Source organism: Crocuta crocuta, unplaced genomic scaffold (genome assembly GCF_008692635.1).
Source record: "Crocuta crocuta isolate KB4526 unplaced genomic scaffold, BGI_CrCroc_1.0 scaffold479, whole genome shotgun sequence".
Lineage (NCBI taxonomy): Eukaryota > Metazoa > Chordata > Mammalia > Carnivora > Hyaenidae > Crocuta > Crocuta crocuta.
In genome coordinates, this window is record NW_027531875.1 from 3,101,447 (window position 1) to 3,116,314 (window position 14,868).

A 14,868-nucleotide genomic window follows, 5' to 3' on the forward strand; every position below is an offset into this window, starting at 1 on the left:
ACCTATCACTTACCAGCTGAGTGACTGAGTGAACTCATAGAAGTTTCCATATCTGTAAAATACTGTAGTGTTTCTCTTTCAGGGTTTTATGAATATTGAATGAGATTATTTAACACTGAATAAACTGTCAATCGGTAATATTTTATTTAGCACAATTGCTGAGGCAGAAAAGAACTAAATAGAAACCTAGCTAAAATATATGATTTATTTCCAGCAATACAAATTTTATCCAATTTAGGCCAGCTTATCTGACGTTCTCAGAAAAGTTCTGATATGGTCATGGGTGTACACATTCACTTAAAAACTTCAGATCAAATATTAGGGCCATATAAATTCAAAAGTATGCCATAGAATACATTCAAAATGAAAGTCGTTGTGGTATGACAGAATAAATGAAATTTGGAGATTAATTCATGAATTAACATGCTAAATAATATAGCTTGGTAGAGAGAAGTAAGCATCTTAGGAGAATATTAAGATAGACATGAAGATAGGACAGTTATAGTTTATCCGTGGGAATAATTAATTTTTGTAATGCTTTGCGACTCTGTAAAGAATGAAAATAAAGAAACTATTTTTCTTTAGATTTTATAAACATTGCGTGAGATCAGAGGCTATTAATTCTTGTCTTGAAGAAAAACCATATTGTGATGAAAAGTCTTGGAAGTGTCAAGCAAATGAAGTTCATCCAGTTGTATATGTTTGATACATGTATTCAAATGGCTTGGTACAGAAATATAGCTTCCATCAAATATTATTCAGTTCCATTTTTTACTGTAGTAAAAATAATGTTGCTGAATCTAAAGAAGCCTGTAACATTTTATAGGAATATATAAATTTATTATTACAAAAAAGTCACTGTAAAAGTTATTTATTCATTTTAATTATCTCATTTATTCATTCTGAATCCAACAACTATCCATTCATTGAATTCAAACACTAATCATTTTAGTATATATCATTGGATACCACTGTATATTATTCACATGTTAGATGTTGAATTTGTAAAGATGAATAAGACTCACTTTCTCTTCACATATAACCCTATAGAGGTGTTATAGAGAGAGGTCACTGAAAAGTCTGATGTGTGAACTGGACCCAGGTACTCTGAGGCTCCTTGCTTCCTCCTCTGTCTTTGGAATGTGGGTTCCACTTGCTTTTCACACTCCCAGAGGTTGCTCTGAGGACAGAGCCTTGAGATGGAGATGGTGATGTGGAATTGAAAATACCTACATAGTACATGTCACTAAACCCAGTTAAGGCCTCTTTACAAACTGAAGATTGGTAGGCTGGTGTGGGGATCCATTTGTTTTGCTGCTGCCCAAGATGAGCCTCATATAGGTTTCCTTTGCCTGTTAAAACTGCTACCTACCAAACTGGGATGGCCTGCCTCTTTCTTCGGTCCCTCACTGCCCTCCAGGTACAGGGGCTAGTTTCAGATTATACCCAGAAAGCTCCTGAGAGTATTGAGAACCAAAAGAGGAACTAACATGTAACCACAAAAGATATTTGCAATATTTGCTTAATTCTTACTGAAATATTTTTAAACAGATTAAGTACACCGTTGTATTTTATCCCTAAATGTCTTAGGGCTATTAATTATATAAAACAGTGCTGTTCTACTACATAACCACTAAACCATTACCATATATAAAAACTGGCAACAATGACTGCATCTAGTGTATTAACATTTCCTCAATTTTCAAAAATCAGTTTAACTCAGGATCTAATCAAAGACTACGTACTTTGCATTTGGATCTGTTAAGTCTCTTTTCACCTAGAATAATCCCCTCTGCTCTAACTTTTGTTTCCTTATGACACTAATTTGTTAAGGCTGGGTCAGTTATCCTGTAGAATATCTCATCTTTTGAAATTATCTGAACAAATAAATATAGTGTGTGTATGTATTTGTTTGCCATGTAACTCCTATCTGTTTTCTAAATATCATACAAAGCTAGATAACAAGAGAGTAGACACAGGTTAAACACATTTGGCAAAAGTTCACAGGTGACACTGGGTAATGAAGACTCAAATCTGTTTGTTCCCCAGCCCTGTTAGTACAGATAAGATTATGGGCAGGGTTAAGCTGAAGACAGCAGCTAGATCTCTCCATTATGAAGCCATATTTCCCCCTCTGTGAGCAGCAAGTAAAGTGTGTGGTTAAAATCTGATCTCATGGAAATACCCAGGTTTATTCAGCCTGTCATACTGGTTTGAGCCCCCACTGACCTTTCTTCCTGAGTGAGTTGTTTCTTTAGTGTTGAAAACTTGCAACCACTCAATGATATTTCTCCTTTAATTATTAGTTGTTATTCTTCTGTAAACAAGCACCTTCCATTATCAACTCGTAGACTTTTGGTTATCCGATGTAACTCATTAAAAGTTAGATGTGTTCATTTCTTAATCACCATTTTTCAGAAGTAGTTATTTGTGTAACAATCAGTTCCACTGGTGACTAATGAGGTTTCTCTTTGGTCTTGTTTTGCTGTTTGGAGCTCACATATTTATTTAAAATACTATTTTTAAGTATTGGATATTGATAAATACACACAGTAAATATTACTACTCACCGATATTTCTGCTATCCCTCTTCTGAGTCAGCGAGAGGCTTGCATGTCCTCCTTCCTTGAAGTGCGAGATGATCTCCTCACTTAAGATGTTAATAATATGCAGCTGAGGGGAACTGCAAACTGAATTCTTCATGTTCTCTCTTTCCACAGCTGTAGCAAATACGCTCTAGCTGGTAGGGCTTCATCTCTTGGTCCTTGGATGAGTACAATGAGTAGTACACCCCATGCAACTTTCAAATTATTTGTAGAAAGAATAAGAAGTCTTTTTTTAATTGCTTTAAAACATTGACTTTTAGTTTTATTGCAATATAATTTAATATATCCTGACACATATAGTAAGACATTGGACAGTGTCTCACAGAAGGGTTTTAAAACTACAACTTTCAGAATTTGCCCACCACTAAAATATCTATATGCAATATGAGAGTGTTTTCAAATATTCAGATATTCTGTGCTAAGTAGGGAAAACTCAGTTAACTCTTTCGATTTTACTTTCCTTCCATATGTTCTCACATTAGTTTTTGCTTAACACTAGAATGTGCCAGCTCCTTTGGTGGCAGAAAGTGGAAATCCTTTAGATGCATTTACTTAAATAGAACATTGTAGTTTATCTCCAGATTAAAGTAATTTGCAGAGAACTGGAAATAGCAGTCATAACAATTGTTTAACTGAGAAACGATTATCCATATGTAGCTACAGGGCTTGTGAGAAATTGAAAAGGCTAAAATGCTACCAGGGCCTCCATTCAGCTCTTAATCCCCGTTCAGCATATTCATGCTTTTCGACTTTCCAACTTATTTTCAGATTCAATCTCTACATCACACCCAGTGCTATCAAGCCATATGCTGTGTTCTGCCCTTTCACACTTTCCAAGAACACGAAAAGCTAAAATCTATAGTCTAGCTGGGAAGTAAGAAATGCTCAAAAATCACTGTACCACAAAGGAGAGAGTGATAAATGCCATTGGAGGGGAACAGATAAAGTGCTAAAGAAGTAGGCAAAAAGATCCTTTCCAGCAATGAGATGTGAGAGAAGATTTTTTTTATACATCTTAAGTAGGTAAACTATGAATGTATGACTACAAACGGAAAGAGGCATTCTAAGCAGATTGTAGTAGAAAACACTGATCAGTGGAGCATATGGGTGAGAGCTCATCAAAAGGTTATATTAAAAGAGAGAGCATGTTTTTTTTTTCCTTTTCACCTACCTAAAGAGAAATTTGTGACCTCTTTCCCACGTGAGGGAAAATGCGTAGATCTGAATCTCCAGATTCTGTAACCCGGACCTTATTGATAGATAACTTCTGGTCTTCACTGAGGTCACTATTTAAATATTAGTTTTTCAAACTAGTTTAGGTCTTGTGGTTGTGAATATTGCACATGGGAATTTCCTTGTGTTGCCCTTAATGAAATATTAAAAGTCATTGTTCTACTTTTTACCCTACTCTCTTATCAGACTTTGAGTTTTATGAGAAAAGAAATTGTTAGTCCGTAGCAGCTTCTGCAGACATATATTTGATTAAATTGAAGCTAGATTTGAACCAGATAGGTCTGCAAATTTGGTTTATTTTAGATGTTAGGAACCAGATAAATTAATGTAAAATATACTTCAAGTTCCCAAATGAGAGAAGTTATTGAAGATAACTATATTTGTTTTCAATGGCTGTTGTGACAAATTCTTTCAGAGTCAGAGGCTTAAAACAACACCTATTTATTCTTCACAGTTCTGTGGGTCAGAAATCTGACATGAGTCTTAATGGACAAAAACCAAAAAGTAGGCAGGCCTTTGTTCTTTTATGGGAGCGCCAGGGGAGAACTAATCTCCTGTCTTTTCCAGCTCCTGAAGGCCACCTGCTTTCCTTGGCTTGGGATTCCTTCTTTTGGTCTTCAAAGCTCAGTAACCCTGGGTTGAGTCCTTGTCATGTTGCCGTCTCTCTAGGTCTTACAATTCCTTCTTTTACTTTTAAATACATTTATGATTACATTGGACTCTCTGCTCCCATAATCCAGATTACTCCCAATTGCAAAGTCTACTCACTGACAACAGTAATTTCATCTGCGACCTTCATTTCCCTTTGCCATGTAACTGAAGGTCTTCACAGATTCCAGGGATTAGGTTGTGGACATCGTGGGAGGGCCATTATTCTGCCTACATCATTAGCCTTCCGGAATGTTGAAGGGTGATAAATCAGATTAATTTTAGTCTCATGAAATTACTGATGAGGTTCTCCTTGAGGCAATGGCCAAATATATTCCCAGTTACTCCTTAATACTGGAATAAATAAAGCCATGTGAACAGAATAGAAAAAGGGCAGACATCAGCAAAGATGCTATGCATTAAAAACCATATAAATGCACACTATTAATAAACTCAGTAAGAACCCTGGGTTATTTTTACTAACGTATGCCCCTACAGAGTATCATCTATGATCTAATTCTGTCTCCAAATAGAGCTTTATTTATCACCCATGCTTTTTCCCTTCCTTTTCCTAAAACTAACCTCTCCTCTTTTGCTTGGCTACATTAAAATCTAAGCATTCATATCTTAACCACAAGAACACTTTTCTTCTATTTGTATCCATGTCTTTTTCTTACCAGATTGTAAGCATGTTCAGAGAGTGAATTCATTTCTCTTTTTAAACACTTAAGTTCTGCAATTTTCATATGTCAACCAGCTATTCAGCAAATGTCTGCTAACAGAATCAAGTGAATGAATGTGGACATGAAGCAAATGAACCAAAAAGTCAAATCATATTATTTAGATATCAATTGGAAAGAAAGTATTCTGTGATCCACGCCTATTTGAAAACTGTTTAGGACATATCAAATCTTCTTGACAACACCATTTCCAATTCTGATTTTAGCACAATCACAGGGTTACAGGCTCCAGAAAAAAGTATTATTAAAATATTGATATTATTGTTGAATAGTTCAGTCCACAAATACATATGTGCATACTAAAAGACAGTTAAATTTCTGCCATCAACATTTTAAGTTACTTAAAAATAATATTTTATATAAAGAGAAAGAAGGTTTAAGAGTCATCTCTACATTTATTTGGCAGAGACTGTGGATTTATGGCTTTCTACTGTAGCCTATCAGGAGTGTAGGTAGTGGGGATCAGAAATAAAGTCTCACCCTCAAAAAGAAAATGAGCTAGTCCAAGAGGTAAAAATCAAATAGTTTTAATACAGTCTGTAAAGTATAGATACACTGAGTCTTATGACATATGTAAATTGGGTTTCACCCAGTACAGAAGAGTCAGCAAGACTTCTCTGAGAAGCAAGTAGCTAAACTGAAATCCAAAGGATGAGAGAAGGTGGCAAAACAACAGATTTTTAGAAATATTAAGTATGTAGAACAATGATTTAGTGATTTTTACATGTGAGGGGTGGGGGAAAGAAGGATTCTAGCTCCTGTCTTTGGTATTTACAGCTCTAATCCAGAAGGGGAACTGGAGGAGCTGGTGCATGTCTGGGAAGAAAGAGCTCAGTGTTGGACATCTATTCAACCCATAGTTGAATGTTATGTGAGAAATCTATTCACGCTGCAAGATATATTTACCTTAACAAATATTGTACAGTGTGTTGTGTCACACTGCCTACCTCTGTGCCTAACAATCTATACATTTTGTTCTATGACAAGCATTAGGGCTGAAGCTCCATGTCCACCTCTAAAGGGTTCTGATAACAAAGATTTTCTGGTATCAGTAACAACACTGATAACAAGGGATTCATCTTGTACAATTTAGCTCACATTTGTTGACTGTCCTTCTATTGGTCAAGAACTTATTTGGTAGAAATTCGGTAAAACATAAGAAAGAATTTCTGCTTTTAAAATACTCTCAGGCTAACATAAAACTTGGGCTATAGTACAATTAAGATTTTGTATTCTATTATGATATGAACAAAGTTGTATAGTAACACAAAGATAAATTTGGAATGGTTATTAACTATTTTTTATTTTTTGTTTGAATATAGTTGACACACAATGTTGCATTAGCTTCACATGTACAACTTAGTGATTTGCCAAGTTTAAACATTATGCTGTGTTCACCACGAGCATAGCTACCATCTGTGTGGGTACATTGCTATTGTAATATCATTGACTATATTCCTTAGGTTGTGCCTTTTATTCCCATGACTTATTCATTCCATAAAAAGAAGCATGTATTTCCCTCTCACTTTCACCCATTTTGCCCCAACTCCTACCTCTCTGCTCTCTGTTTAGATGTCTCCTGGATAAGAAACCTATCACCTGTCAAAACTACCTCATGGGCCACAGTGTTTCTGAATCAGAATTCATTGCCTTCTGTAAATATCACTTTATGTTTTAGCTGGAATCCAGGCCATCTACTGAGGTCCAGTTTCAGGAGTTAGGTTATAAATTGTTCTAAATGTATTTATTTATGAAATAATCATGTAGTAAATATTAAAACATACCAGTTACTAAGCATAACCGGGTGAGAGTAAAGAGGGCAATCAGTGATGTAGGATGGTCCAAGCTCTTTAGGGACTCACACTATTGAGAAAGAGACAGATATAGAACAAGAGAAATGTGGTAGAATAGTATAGTTGTTCATCTTTTTGTGTTTTTTCTTTTTTTTGAGAGAGAGAAACAGAACAAGCAGGAGAGAGGTAGAGAGAGAGACAGACAGACAGACAGACAGGGAGACAGACAGAGAGACAGAGAATCCTAAGCTGGCTCCACACTGTAAAGGCAAAGCCCAATGCAGGGCTCAAACTCATGAACCACAAGATGATGACTTGAGTAGAAACCAAGAGTCAGATGCTTGACTGAGCCACCCACGTGCCCCTAGTTGTTCATCATTTGAATGAATATGATACTCACAAGAGTGACATATTAGCACAATCCTTCGGATGTGATAAAGAATGCATACATCTGACCCATATTGTGCCAGGAAATGGGTAAGGGCTCTCAGAGCTGGTACCAAGTACCCACTGACAATAACTCCATTTACCAAAGACAAGATGTTTCCCTGGATTCCATAATCTCTGCTGTAGCTTCCAGGTCTCTATGACTTCCCTAGGATCCTTTATCCCAGCACCAGTAACCACTCTTCTCTTATGCCACTTCAGGTTCCTGTAAAGCCTAGGTCAACTGTCCTTGTCCCACTCACCCAGGCCATTCCTAGAGTACTGCAGCACATCTCTTGGTACTCTGCTGCCCTGCCACCCTCAAGGGAGTTGGAAGGAAACATATTACCAAAAGCAAACAATGGGAGTATCGTAGCAAATTACAGTTAGACATACACTCAACAATCTCACCAAAAACATGCTCCATCCTCAAACAATACATAGTCCCCTAGATAGCAAAGGAATCTTCTTAATCATTTAACATATATAGGATGATTCTATATGCCAGGCAGAAGGGATACCAAATGGTTAGTGTTTCCATTGTGCCTTGCCCACAGTAGAAAGTTAGTGCCTGAATGCTGAAACCAGATCTTCATTCTGGCTCAGCCAGGATTCTCCTGGCCCTTTCCTACTTTTGAATCTTGTCACTACTCAGCTTCCTCCTGTTCTGGGCATTAGTTTATTTTGTAAGAGGGAGAATAATATAGTAGGCAGATGGTGAAGGGGAGATCGGAGGAGAGAATCTCTGAAACAAAACAAAAACAGTGCAAAATAAAAAAAAACATACTATAATATTGTATAACAATAAAAGGTAGGCTAGAAATACTTCATGCTAACAGAGACAATATGATATACATGCCAGGAGGAGGAATCAGAGGGAGTAGTGTGGCAAAGGCCATTGGCTTAAATTTGTTGGATCTCAATCTGTTGGATTCTCCAGTACTCTGTTTCTGATCATGCTTAACTGAAAGCATTTTATTTTCTAGCTTTTCTAAAAATCTACAAAGTAATAGAAAACAAATAATCTGTTTCACCGGGGAGGGGAAGGCAAAATTAGTATCATTCTGTTAAAAACTGGTGCATATCTGAAACTAACATAACATTGTATGTTAACTAACTGTAATTTAAATAAAAATGTGAAAAAAAAAGTAAGAAAACTGGTATTTGCCAAATAAAATATTTCCCTCAGGAAAGAATGGAAAACTCATCAAAACTCTATGCTCAGGGTGCCTGGGTGGGTCTGTTGGTTAAGTGTCCAACACTTGGTTGATTTCAGCTCAGGTCATGATCTCATGGTAGGCTTTACGCTGCATGTAGCCTGATTAAGATTCTCTCTCTTCCTTTTCCTTAGCCCCTCCCCTCTCTCAAAAATTAAATTAAATTAAAACCAAATAAATGGAAATAAGTAGTATCTGAAGTAACTAAGGAAGCTTGTCATCGCATTAACAATAGGTAATATATATCGGGATGAACATTTCCTATAATACTGTAAATAGATAACTGCCATTATCAAATTATGGTTAGCTATTCACCTTTGAGAAATACCTTATTATGTCAACTTTCTTAAAAGTATATTTGCCAAATCAAAGCTTACCATCTAACAAAATGATGATGTTTATCAATGGCTTGATAGAGAATATAATCCTAAAAAGGGCTTAAAATATTTGTAAACGAAGAGATAATCTTTTTGCAAATTTTTCAGTGTGATTTTACATTTACATGAAGGCTTAAGAAATTTGCTTAATTAGAATCTAGGTCAGACAGAATGCTAGGTTCATATGAACCAAATAATACAGCTTTTAATGTTCTAATGTTAGCTCATAATAAACTTCATTTTTTAAGTGGAAAATGACCTGACATTTTGAAATCAGAAGTCATTTTCTAAAAATACAAGTCTAAGAGTGCAACATGTGCCTGCTCTGTTTTGCCACATCTGAGGAGAGATTATTTAATTGATTTGCTGTATAATCAAAAACTTCTCCCCCTCAGGGCACCTGGGTGACTGAGTCAGTTGAGTGACTTACTTCAGCTCAGGTCATGATCTCAGGGTTTATGAGTTTGAGCCCCATGTCAGGCTCTGTGCTGACAGCTCAGAGCCTGGAGCCTGCTTCAGATTCTGTGTCTCCCTCTCTCTGCCCCTCCCCCACTAGCACTCTGTCTCTGTCCCTCTCTCTCAAAATAAATAAACATTAAAAACAAACAAACAAACAAACTTCTCCTCCTCAGGAAAACTTCTTTTGAATTGGACTGAATGACATATGTGCTCAAGCTCTCCCCCCAACAAAACTTGGAACAAGTTCCAGAGTGGAGGGAGGCAACAAACTAGATTTTGAGGTCTCAGAGAAAATGTACCTTTGTCTCAGGACTGCATAAAACGTAGAGAACTAACCAGTTTCAAGAATGGAGAAATGCCACTCCGAGACAGCAGTCTAGGTAACTCTCAGAAAGACTCCCAGAGGTTCCCAAAGTTTAAAGGGTTTTTGGTGTTCCTGAAGAGCAGAGGACTAGTCAAAGAAGTTTTACAGCTCCTTTAAATGTTCCATAGCTCCCACACCTACAGTTGGAAGCAAGAAACAATGTGGCAACAACTTTTGGAGATCAAGAATCGAACGCATTGCCTGAGTGAACGCTAGTGGCAAGAGAAGACAACCACATAGTAGGTGAACTGTTCCTACTTGCTGCCCTGTCAACACCTGAGAACCATAGCACAGAGTGCCAGGAGCAACAGTGAGGGACCCTAAAGTGTCTAGAATGACACAGATTTAACCAAGATTTAGTTTCTGCTATATGGTAAAATGGTGGCTCAAAAGAGTACTTGAGTTATATTAAAATAATTGTTTATATTTCTTCCACACTTGCTTTTGTGGCCTGAGATTTGAATCTGCTTAATAAAGAGTTAAGGATCAATAAAGTTACCCCCAAATAATTGAGAATATGTTGAAGAAAGCACACATGGAAATAAAAACAACAGAATCTTTAAAAAAAATTTTTAGGTGTTTATTTATTTTTGAGAGAGAGAGAAATAGAGTGTGAATGGGGGTTGGGAGGGGTGTCAGAGAAAGATGGAGACACAGAATCTGAAACAGGCTCCAGGCTCTGAGCTGTCAGCACAGAGCCTGATGTGGGGCTTGAACTCACAAGCCATGAGATCATGACCTGAGCTGAAGTCGGGCGCTTAACCGACTAAGCCATCCAGGTGCCCCTAAAGACAACAGAATCGTATAGAATTCCAAGACCGACAATATACCAGGATCTCCAAAAGCGTAAAATAGAATTTGGAAATTAGAGGATACACAAAAACTCTAAGGATCAGGTTATCTCTATCTGCCCACAATAGCAAGAATGTATTACTCCTTTTGGGGTGACTCAGCTTCTTTCTATCTTTGTTTCTATTGCTCTGTTTCTATTGCTTCTATAATCATCTCACAGTTTGTTTCTCTCTCTCCATTCTCTATGTTACATTATGTGTATTTTCAGTTATTTGTATTGTCTGGATACTATTCAAATGCATCCACTTTGTCTTTTCAGCTTCTGCTCCCTCTATAAATTGACTGAGTCTGTTTCCATATTCCCAATTCAAATTCCTGATACAGAGAATCTGATTGGCCCAATTAATCAGCCTTATGATGCACTGGGCAGACTTCATGATGCTGACCAGCCATAACCCCATAAGTCAAATATAGCATGAAGTGGTAGGTTAGATATTTTCCCTTACAGGGGACACTCATATCTATTTCTCTGCCATAGGGTTTATCATAATATTTGCAAGATGTTTCTTACTTCTTGTTTTCTTACTAGACCAGTGCTTTGTAAACATGCTTGACTATGCACTCCTATGAGAAAAATATTTTGAACAGATATTCTGAAATTTAGTATTTAGATAGACATGATAAACATGCAGTACTGTGCTAATACCGTATGTACATACAGGACATACAAACCCAATAGAATTTAAAATTATTAAAAAAATTTAAATACAAAACTAAGCTGCATTACTTCCCTTGACTCCAAAATTATTTTGTCTAGAATAGACCCAACTAATTTTTGATACAATAGTACTGGATTAAAATACAGTTAGGCTGACTGATGCCAATAATGATAATAGTAGCAGTATTAGAAATAAGAGTAGTACTGGTAGTAGTAGTAATAATAGGTGTCCTGAGAGGTCACAGGAAACATTGATTGAGTGCTTATTATTTCAGGTACTATATATTATCTATTTTAAACTTTATAACCCTTTCCTGATACAGATATTATATATATTTCCATTTTGCAAATAGAGAGGCTAAGGCTTAAAGGAACACAAATAGTAAAAGGCTTGCCAGATTCCAAACCTGATTTGGCTTTATTTTCAGCCAGATGTCTTAATCGTCACCTTATTCTGTGTTACACATTGATGCCTTGGAGCTTTTGCCATGTACTGATTAGGGTAAAAGTCTCCAACTCTACTTGATGATAGGAAAAGAGTCTCTAATAAACAATCAACAGGTCTTAAATATTAGTTTTTATTTGAAAGGTGTGAATTAGCCTGAATGCAGAAGACAAATCTGGAAAATCCACAACTAGACTGGACAGGGAAAGCAGGGATTTATATCTCTAGAGTTTATTTCTTAACAAGTCCTTAGATAGCTTTTCACGTATTTGACACTTCTTCCAAAATATGAATATCATCCTTATTTCTTTGATCATTATGTCATGGACACAAAATAAGTTTCACTCTATTGCTACAGTAAGAATAATTAATGTTGTTCTATTAAATTATAGCTATTTTGATCAATACTATTATCACTACTGCTTTCTAAGCGTTATGTAGATGAGATGATTATCTGTTTGTCCATACTTGGAAAAATATGCCCTTTAGAATTTAACTGCGTAGTGATAAATGTTTATTTAAATTCCTTTTAATTTGGTTAAACAAAAATTCTTCTGAAATGCCTTTTCTGATCATGTTTCATCTGTAAACAACATTAACGTGACCCTTATTACAGTCTCTTTCTTACCCAGTACTTCCTCAAGTGGAGCATTCATTACTCTACACTGAGGTGATGCTTCGCATTGCTCTAAGCACTATACTTGTAGCACTATACAAAGTGAGGGATGAAAGATAGAGTCCCCAGAGAGATTTCACTCATATAACAAATATTTCATGATCCTCTACCATGTACCAGGCTTAGGAAATTCCTGTTTATCTGCTGGTAAACAAAACAAAGGTGATTCTTCATTTATTGGAGCTTCAACCTAGTTAAAGTGATTATGTTTTTGCATGTAATGTTCTTTTCATCCTCAAATCAGCTGCACTAGGTAAGAAATAGTATTATCCATGATTTATTTTCCAACAAACTTAGTCACAGAGGTGAAAGTTAGTCCCATGGTTATTTAGCATTCGAGTTAGAATAAGTTATCAACCTGAATGTAATGTTTATTGGGGATTTATTGTATGTCGATAACATCAAGAAAAGAGAATAACCCCACTTTCCCCCATTCTGGTTTCCTGCATGCTTTCTGTTTAGGTTGGCAGTTATGGCAGGTTGTTGACTTAAATGACTGTAGGAACTCTTGTTGGAAGTTTCCGTCCCCATTATGACCAATGCCATGAAAGCTGCTAACATCCAGCTTTCCTTCTCAGATAGGTGCTGACTTCTAGGAGCTCATAGCCCTGGTGATAGCACAACAAAAGGGGTGGGATGGGCATTAACTAGACAAGTAGGTGAGACTGTGCATGAAATAAGCAAAAGGTACTTAATAGACCAGCTATGCTGTGAGACAATGTTTCTGTTGAAGAAAGCAGAAAGACAGGTTGGGGACATACATTTTAAGAAATAAACTCTAGTGAAAATGTCCAACTCCAAAACTAATGCCAGGCCAAGTCCTTAACCTCAAATGCATCATATCGTTTGTAAAGAAAAGATCGAATTGTTATTGCACTATTATCCTCTTAGTGAATAGCCATTTTAAATCCAGTTTCTTTCACCTGGGAAATGATAACAGAAAATCACTGAAGAGTCGAAAGAGTACCTCTCTGGACTAATGACTCAGTAAGTTGTCATAATTAACTTTTCCAGCATAAGCAGAAATGCCTGACACATAGAGGCTACTCAATAAATATTTGTTGAGTAAATGAATAGAGCTGACCTCAGTGCACGTACATACCTAATATCTAGTACTAATTCTGTGTTGAAATTCAATTGAAAGGATAAAGTTGACACCCAAGAAGTAATGAGAGATGCTAAGTTAATCCTTTCGATTGTATTTCCACACAGAATCAGCATTTTTTTCATATTTTGGTGAAATATTTTAATTATTGTATCTTCTTCATATTGTGTAATCAGTACTTATTGGTTCAACTGAGTTGAAATTTAAATCTAAGATGTATCAACTATTGCATGTGTAGGAATTTAACAAACTTTGTGTATTTTTCTTGGGTTCTGGAAATAGAAGTTTATGCAGAAATGCCTTCCCACATGTCAGTTATTTTTTCCATTTTTACAGGAAGATATGGAAAGAAAAGGAGATTAGTATTGATTCAGATCAGTCTTAAGGAGCAGCCCACTTATTCTCCCCTAGTTATAACAAAGCAGGACAGGTTTTTTTAAAGGAAAGTCCATTTTAAAGAAAATGGACTACAGCTGGGTTTGCACACTTCAACAATAACACTGAATTTAATGTAGGGAAAACAGTCCACTTCTTTTCACAACCATGTAATCTATGTAGACAAGTCGGACAGTTTGCAAGAAATATTTGTTTTCCAAAAGCTTCTCTTGAAACAGTGTCAATGCAGCCTGAATTGCTTGGATGTCAGGCTTCCAATTCTGTGGTTTATGATGTGGTCCATGTCAGGAAGATGAAAAGGCTCTTCCTCAGCAGCACATTTGTCAGTGTAGGCAAGCTGACATTCAACTCCAAAGGGTTTAAGAAAAAAAGCCTTGGTTTTCTTCTTTTATTGAGCAGGTTATCAGAGAAGAAATGAGTCACAACTATGTAGAGTATCACATTCATAAAATACTAAATGATAGCTCATTCGGCCAATTGGGATATCAGTATAAAATACTGGAGAATACTTTTTTAAAAATACAGTTTACCTTTAATCAGAAGTACTTAAGAATAATTTTCAAAATTTTTTCATAAAAATAGTTCTTGAATGGGAATGTTATATAAAATGGAAGTGAAGACATTGTAAAACGTGTTACAAAAACAACTTGACATATTTTATTTACACTTTTATATGATTTTTTATTAGGCAGGCCAAAAATATGTGATTTTTGTAGGCCAGAATTATTTTTATAGGCCAGAATTATTTGGGTGTATACACACAATTATTATATAGGTAATAAAGTTATATAAATAAATATATATATATGTTCAGTATGACACTGCAGAAATACGTGTGTGTGTGTGTGTGTGTGTGTGTGTGTGTGTGTGTGT